General features: G+C 47.6%; 1 pseudogene; it reads left to right on the top strand.

Moving 5' to 3' along the window:
* Positions 1–7,373, top strand: part of LOC100746727 — a 56,448-nt pseudogene extending 49,075 nt beyond the window's left edge.
* Positions 7,374–8,838: the final 1,465 nt, after the last annotated feature.

Below are 8,838 nucleotides of genomic sequence, written 5' to 3'. Positions count from 1 at the left end.
ATCACGGAAAATCGCAAACGAAAGAAGGAAAGCTGACATTCGCACCGTTTCAATTTATCTCTGGTTTTTAACGTTTCAATTTAATTGACGGCACTCGAACGACAAAGAGAGGCTCGAGAGAGGCAGAGTAGGAAGAGACGACCCGATTAATTCCTTTGTCGCCTATCTGCCGGTGGAATAACAAACCTCTTCGGCGGACGGGAGTCGAGAGGATACAAGTACGATAAAATCACGAGGGTCCACGGGACGGTGGATAAAAAGACTGTAAAGTGAGAGGGGGTTCGGGGGACGAGAGAGAATAGGGGGTTTTTCTGAGGGTAGGAGAGGTCTGGAAAGGGTGGAGAGGAGACTCTGTGGACCTCCAAGTCCTCCCTTCATTTTCCAGGATCGGCCGCGCTCGTGAGCAGAGGGAGGAATAGCAATTAAAAGTATCTGGCACAATCTTCGTTAAACTTCTTCCTCGTTCTTCGTCGTCGGAGGGAAGGCATTATTAAAACGTGCCGTCGGCTGCAACCACCGTACCCCCTGCTCTCTCCCAGATTTTCCCCCCATCTCTCGGTCTCTACCCGGCTCTTCAGCCTCCCGCCGCGCTGTCGCGAGGACCATTCTACGTTTTCAACTCTTTTGCATAGAAAATACCGCCACTCCGCCGAATCCGCGGCTGTAAGTATCGCTGTTCAAAGATTCTGACATCTTCTTCGGCAGCATGGAATTTCGTCTCTTTTCCGTTTTCTCCTCCTTCCTCCTTCCTTCTTCCACCTTTTCCGTTTCGTTCGTTTCCCCTTGCATCGATGTTCTCCTCTTTACATAGAAATTTTTCATAGATTCTCGCCTCGAAGATCATATCGCGACGATTGCCGAGTAATTTAAGCCACCGTAACGTGCCGCGTTCTTTCGAAACGTGGTCGGTGCTTTGCCAGGGCGATCGCGCGAGACGCGTTGCCTCCGGAGAAATTTAAATCGTCCTAGTAATTATCGCATCAACCGTATCAAATTAACGACCGAAGGAACAAAAGTGCCTAATAGCGTTGTTGAGACAGAGATCTCGATTATACCGTTGGCTTTCGTGGAAAATGGAAGGCGCGAGAGCGTACGATTCCTCGAGGGCGAAACGTCACGACGGAAGCCCCGGTTTATCGAGAATTTTGAGAATGGTAATGCGGAAGCCCGGGAAGAGACAGAGGGAGAAAAGGAAGACGTCGAGCGGGATGCGGCGAAGCCGAGAGGTCCCTGCAAGGTAAGAAAGGGAGAAAGGGAGAATAAGTTCTCAGGGTCTCTCCAAGTAATCCTGCTGCCGGCACGGAGGTCGAGGAATATAGGATGAAAATACCTGGAGTTAGAGAGGTCTTACTTGTCTCACACCCTCTTTCCACCTCTTCTTCGTGGTCTGGCTTCTCGCATCGCTAGACCGTCGCCCCAAATAAGACGCAAGTCGTCATATAATTCCACGACTAATGCTCGTCCCTATTAAGCCCTAACGACGTCAACGTCCCGATCATTGTTCCTTTATACGACGAGAAATCGATGATACGAGATCGTTTGTCGAGCGTTTGCACTCGTCGTTACACCGTAACGTCCCGGCGTCGAGAATTAAATTCTTGAGTTTGGTCGGCCACCAGATGACGATCGTATGCCGTGTTTCCTGTTTAAATAGTCTACGGGAGGAACGCTCCAGCGTCGATTGCCGCCGAGTTGATCGACGATTTTGCAAGAGTGTCTGTTCGAAATTGCCGGATCCCGTGGGGACGATCGTGCGAAACTTTCATACCAACGACATCACGAACGACAACGTTGCTCGAACATCACCGGAGAGGACATTATGTCACAGTTGCTGAGAACGGCTCTCACGTTTACGATTGGCAATAGTGAGAAAGCTACCCACAATATCGCTCGATTATTCCGTTAGACTGTTGGAAACTTACCTTGAAACGTGAGAACTTTTCTACGGTAAAGATTTTTAATGCTTCGTCGGCCGTTACGAGGATACCTCCGCGTACCGCGAAATAATGCGATGAAAAATCAATTTTACGCCGCTCAAGTTACCACGCACGGAAGTGTTGTTAAAAAACTATATTAGATCGTTCGATTTCACTCCACTATTGTTTCCACAACGACGAAGGAAAAGATCGTTCCAGATCTTATTTTGTTCTACGACTGCATTTTTCTTTTTCTTTTTCGTGTTTCTTCGATGATATTTGCCAAAACGAGGCTCGGAAACGTTGGTCGCGAGTATTCCCGGATAAAAATAAATTAATTAACAACTAACGACCACGCGATCGTATAGCTCGGTAACACCCACTTGGCTGAAACACATCGTTGGGAACTCGAGATGAAGAAAAGCAAATACCTTCGAGGGGGTGGCTGCTGCTAGCTCAGCCGAAGGGAATGGGTAGCGGAAGAACGAGAAAGAATTCCGTCACGATCTCGTCTGCGCTTGCTTTGTCCCCTGCTTTGATTTCTTCTCTTCGGTACTCGACGAGCGAGAGAGCGAAATGCCGAGGGAATGCGAGAGGGTAGGAGACACGAAACGGAGAGGCACAGACATCGAGAGAGAAAGAGGCTTTAGCTGGTTCGGTACCGGGAGAGTGAACGATATTTACATGCGATTTGCATACTAGTTGATCCCTATTGCTTCCATCTCCAACGAGCCAGCAGGGGCGGCGGACCTACACCCGAACCCTCCGTCATGCCGCGTTCTGCTTCTCTTCCTCTTCCTCTTCCACTTCCTCTTCCTCTTCCTCTCGTTTCACGATTCCACGAGTTTTCATCTCTATCTGTGCTCCTCTTGCCACGAGTATCTCCGTGGAGAACCGGGACTTCGCACGTTCTCGTCGAACCGCGTAAGCGAAACCCTTAACGCTAAAGCGAACCGGAGCGGGACGTTCCACGTTCCTCGAATCCTTTCTGCCTCGTTATCATCCTACGCTTTAACGAACTGTCCTCCTTCTCTTTCTACATCCTCCTCCTTTCGTCCCCTTTCGCTCGGTTTTGTCTCTTGTCGTGCTCGTAAATAGCGTCGCGCGGTTGTAAAAATTCACGCGTGAGATTCGGCAATACGAGAACGAGATAAAGGAAGGCGATAGAAAGGGATCGGTTCGGTGGCGAGAAGAAGACGAGCTAGCTGGATGTTTCCAGATTTTGCTTAGGGTTCGACTGGATTAAAGAAAGTTGGCAGAGAGACGTAATCAGGTCATATAAATGTGGCTGGCTAATTGCAGATAGTCGGTTTCACGGGAATACGCGTTAAGCAACCCGCAGAAAGGTAAGACCACGGTGTTCTTACGTCTTCTGACGGACGAAGAAGAAAGGAAGGGGGACTCGGTGCTTTCCTATCTCGCTAGCAAATGGGGAAGCCAAATTAGCCGGGATAATCAAGTCGGTCGAGAAAGGTGGAAGGAGGGTAAAGTTACCACGGCGACTAAAGGTTGTTTCTTCAACGACGTAAAATTGGCCAGGTTCTCGCGGAAATCGCACGGAATACACGAGCTCCCGTGGTATCAGTTTCGTCGGTGATTTTCTCTGGAAACAGGATTCCGTCTTGAGACGAAGCTGGACAATTTTTCGAGAAGCTTAATTAAACGGCGTGACGAAGAGAGCAAAGTTTCGTGTATCGAGGATCGTTCTAAACACGATTCTGTCCGTTCGGTATCCCATTTTTCGTCGACGGGTTAAAAGGGAGAAGCGGAGAAGGAACGGGGGATGAGAATTTTTTAAGAAAGCCGAGCACGGGTCCATCCAAGAACGGAGAAGCAACCGATTGATATCTGAGCATGTTGCCACGTGAGCTCCCGAAGCACGGCGTCTAATTAACTCCGTGACTGGCTGACCCTAGGTGACCCTGGACTCGTTGCATGCTTCGATGGCGCCTGTGTGCATGCACATACACGCGTCCATCTACGTGCACACGTGTTGCATCGGCTCGCACACCTAACGGACCGCTATTCCGTAGTAGATAGAGACATCATCGTGCCACCGACCAGCTCTACACCTTAACCTTATACGGTGCCGAGCCACGGAGGAAGAGAAGGCCCTTTCCTCCATCGCGTCTCTGCACGAACAGGCCGATGCACGAACTCTTCGAAGCAGATGTTGCATCGGAAGGAGAAGAGGACCGCGCCAGATATCCGTGAAAACTTATTGTCTCGTTCGATTCTCGGACACGGCTCTCGGCCGGCTGCCGAACGATGAAACCGTTAATTCTTGGTCGTCGTTCGCCGATTTATCGCGGCGAACAAAGTCGAGCGATCGAGGCGAGATCGTGCAGACCCGGTTTTTCACACGGCCTCGTGTAAAACGTGCCACCATGCCACGTCGAAGAGATAGACGTACCGCTCGCGATGCCCCCGGTGTTTCGTTAATTAAAACGAACGAACGAACGAACTGGTTAATTTTATGCGAGTGGCGAATCGGGCCGGCGTGCATGGCTTTCCCATTACCGCGCCCACCTCCCTCCTGCGTCGATTGGTCATTGGTGTCACAAACGATCATGCTCTGCTCCTCTGCCACCGCCATCGCTGAATATCGACGTTGCTCCCTCCACCCCTGTGTAAACCCCGATGCGTTATCGCTCGCTAAAATATATTTTAAACACGTAGCAGCATCGTTCGCTGCTGTCTTGCGGCAAACTTTTTACAAAATAAATATCTCACGAAAGCAAATACTTATATTCTGCGAGGCTTATCTACCGAGCGTGGCTTCTACCGCGATAGAAGCAGCACAACGACGAGACACTGATTCATTTTACTTAAGCCGAGAAAACGCGGCCAAAGCGGCGTTTAATGTGCCCAGAAACAGTGATACAGTGTTTATTGCCGACAGACGCCTGGAATTTTGAACAGGCTCGACGACACTCGGAATACGCCGTTTTATTTCATAGCCACCCCCGCTGCGCGCGTAATGGCGAATAAATTTTAATGAACGTCAAAAAAATAAACAGCCGGTTTCACTTAAACGGGGGTAAATTTGACCGGTCGTTGTCGAGCCGGCGATTACTTCCTGCTACTCTTAAAACCACATCGATCGTCCCCAACTTGGAAAAATAAGTTGGTTCGGCGATATGGCGGGACGAAACGGCAAGGAAAAAAAAAGAGAAAAATGCGGGCTCTTCGCTTTCGCGTAAAATTTGAATCGAGCCGGGGAAATGTTTGCCGGTTCTCGGAATGGCGCGCAGCGTCACTCGTATTTTTCGGAGGAATAAAAATTTTGTTAGCCGCTAGACCGAGCGATTTCAAAATTCCGATCGGCCTCGATGAGGGATCGCGGTCCGGAGGGAGCAGGGAGTATCCACTGTGGAAAACAGGGTGTGGCGCGTGAGAGCTGGCTCACCTGAAACAACACAACGTTTTCAGATCGCTGATCCCATAAGCGTCCACGTTTGATCCCTCCGTTGTTTTGCGAACGCGTCCGCCTGTCTGCCGGGTTAATTCGCGAAAAACTAGAATCGCGTTCTTCGACTCAAGCAGAAACGCGTTACGGGTTTTACGCTGCCCGGGTTCGACGGTCGTCCGCCTCTTTCGAAACAACGATACCGATTATCTAGCCGAGATCTCGATGACCCTTTTAAAAACTCTGTTTTCTCCGATCAACGAGAGCGATTTCGCGTGAAAGACGACGCAGTTATCTTTTTCAATTGCGCTTTTCAGCTGGTGGCCGAACAGAATTTTTTTTATCGAGGGGTGAAAAGAAAGGCGACGGGGATGGGGTGAGACTCGTCAAGCGATGTAGAATAGTAGAGATATATCGTGGCGTAATATGCAAAGCGGATCGGATGTACCCGGCGGGGGGTGAAAGCGGTAGCCAAGGGGTGATTAGCGGGACAAAAGCTGGCGCCGCTACAAGTGGAACCAAATTGGTAGAAAATTGATAATCAACCGCCAATATCAACCTCCATTGGGAACCGCGTGGCTCGTTATGCTCGAGAAGAGGGCAAAGGATTACGCAGAAACACGCGCGAAATATTTGTTTGCTGGATATAAAAGCCAGCCGCAAGACGATACGCGCTATAAAATCGTGCATCTCTTGGAAAGTAACGCGTACTTTGTCGATGCATGTAATCCTACGATATTATAAATTGTTGGCAACACGTTTCGAAACTAATTTTTCGGCAAAATTTTACGTTGTATTTTAGGCTGAACGCGTGTCGGCGACGAGACGAGCCAAGATACAGGAACGGGAGCGACAGCGAAGGAAGAAACGAATGCCAAAGAAAAGGGATGAAACGCACGATGTACGAAGAGTATTCACTAAAGAGTCAAGATCAAGTTGGCTCCTGTGAATGGAACACGTGTACCGTGTCACATCTATCTGAAAAGTTCATCGTTTCGGAGATCTCGTAAAAAAGTTTCCTAGAATGCGAGCTATCTTCGGAGCCATGGTGGCGAGTGTGTAATCGAAGGAATTGTAGAACACTTTTCTCATGCAAATACACTCGATGCGGAGACCCGGAGAAGGGACAACGAACTTCTTTGGGCTGCTTAAAACTTCGAACTTAGTTCCTTTTAAATTTAAATGCTCTGCCCGGTCGAACAGCCGTCGTGCGTTCTTCTCTCGAACGGTTTCTCGCGCCGGTGTCGTATAGATGGTAATAAAAAACAAAAAAAAAAGAAAATACGCCAAAGCGTACGAACGGTGCGATGGATCGCGATGCCGGGATAAAAAAAAAATATCATCGATATCTCCGCTTTACGCATCGAATAGCATTCGCTGTACGTCCACGAAATTGTATCGCGGCTACTTTAACACATATTTCAATGCGAAAGCGAAAATAGTTTTCAGAGAGATGGCAAAAATTCGACCTGTCCGGGAACAACATTTTCCAGCAATTCTAGCGCGTTCGGTCATTGTTTACCTGGGAATTTTACAACCTTCATAAAAGATCGTACGCGTATTCGCGTTGCAGTAATTATCGAAACGAATAAAATTGTCGCCCTGTATGTAATAATAAGCAGACAGGCGAATATAAACGTAATAATTGCGAAAACGTGCGTTCGAATCGTAGTAACGCGAACGTATCAAAAATTATTATTTGCCGCTCGATGTCCAATGACCAGAAAAATATTTGCCTAAAGCGCGCGCACGCCGTTGATGTGCCTCGATACGGATCGCATTTGAAATTCGAATTATTATAATTACGGTGTGCGATTAAAAATGAGAAGACAGGAGGGAGGGATAAAGGGATGCGTAACCTCCGCTGTTCAATGATATAATTACAAAGAGTTACATGGTAGAATGCGTCTACGAGCTGCGCTTATTAAACCGAAAATTTCATGCGCATTAAATTAAGAATAGATTGTATGCATTATCATCGTGTGTATCCCACAGATATTTTTCCCTGGTGAATAAAAAATAATAAAGAAACGAATGTAATGAATAAACGAACGAAAAGCTTGAATCACCCTTTTACATGTACACGTTTAATTCGTAGCGTAAGACTTCAATTATTTATTTTTCATTTTCATTAGCGAGCACACCTAAGCATTTCGATATCGATATCGAGCATCGGTTTTAAAGCGTGGAGTTCTTTTTAATAGGTCGACAAGCGCGTTAATACGTATACGCGGAATTATAATTCAGCGGAAGAAAGAGGGGATGAAATAGGAAGGAAAAGCTCGTGGCGTCCACGTGAATGTGCATCGTGGTTGCCGTGGCGCGAGAGGACGAGAGTGACAAGGTAGAAGAGAAGAGTTATTAAAATGTAAATATGAATCGACAATCTGTAACCCAACGCGTCGCGTTAAGCACGTGTGCGCTGCCGTGTAGATAAACGTGCCTCGAATATTCGCGAAAGCGCGATGACGTTCGTAAATGGGCTCGCCGGAAAACTTATTTCGACCAACTTTTTATCGCCAACAATTCTACCTAACCGCATGGAACGTCAACCCTTTACGCTCCATTTCACTTCTGACTAAAAGCTTTTTGCCCGTCGATCCAAGCGAATTGATAAATAACGCAACCAATTTCTACCTCGTTAACGCGTTAGAAAGAGTAGCGATACACGTATCTGTTTTCTTTTTTTTTTCTTCTTCTTCTTTTTTATTTTTTCTTTTCGATCAGCAGGGCCGTTTCCGATGCATCGCGTCGATACTCGAAATAAATAATTTCGCTCAGCGAGCGATCACGATTTCGCACGTTGGTCATTGACTAATTGCCCCTAGTTTTTACCGGACTACAGGGGATCGCGAGGATCAGCAGATCCGGTGGCCGTTGCCAAACAGCAGGGAATATTATTCGAATCTGATGGAAATAAAAATTCTTCGGCGTTCTGCTTCTGTTTTTTACGGTGCCAGCCATAAATTTTTCTTCTCGCCCCCTCGGCTTCTTTCTCCCGATCTCTCTTTTTCTCTCTGTCGACTGGCTTCACAGATTTATGGACTTATAGATTCTTTCTCCTGCTTCCTTTCCATCCCATGGATTTGGCGGAGGTAGAACGTTCTCCGACCAGCAGCCAACCTCGAATTCTCCTGTTTCCTACGGCTTCCTACTTGCATTCCCTCGAACTACGCGTTACACGGTCACGTTTGCTACCGCCGCTTTTCTTCTTTTCCTTTTTTTATCGTCACCCGTTTTCTACAGCCAACGACAAGTAGAACGTCAAGATACATTAGTGCCAAATTCTATCCTTATTACGGAACGATAATTGCTTCTACTACACGGGACGTCTTCCCTCCGAGAGAAACAACATTTTTTGTCGAAACAACGAGGTACGGTTTGGGCGTGCAATTATATCCAGGAGGATAGTTATCCGGCGTTGGAAGCATCGAAAGAGAAATCCCACGGGATGACAGTAACCACAGGCGGTTCCTTTCCATGGCCGGTGGAATCTCATTCTTCGTCCCCTTT

The sequence above is a fragment of the Bombus impatiens genome, unplaced genomic scaffold (genome assembly GCF_000188095.3).
Source record: "Bombus impatiens unplaced genomic scaffold, BIMP_2.2 scf_0225, whole genome shotgun sequence".
Lineage (NCBI taxonomy): Eukaryota > Metazoa > Arthropoda > Insecta > Hymenoptera > Apidae > Bombus > Bombus impatiens.
Note: the sequence above shows the minus strand (reverse complement) of the source record. Positions and strands in the feature narration are given on the sequence as shown.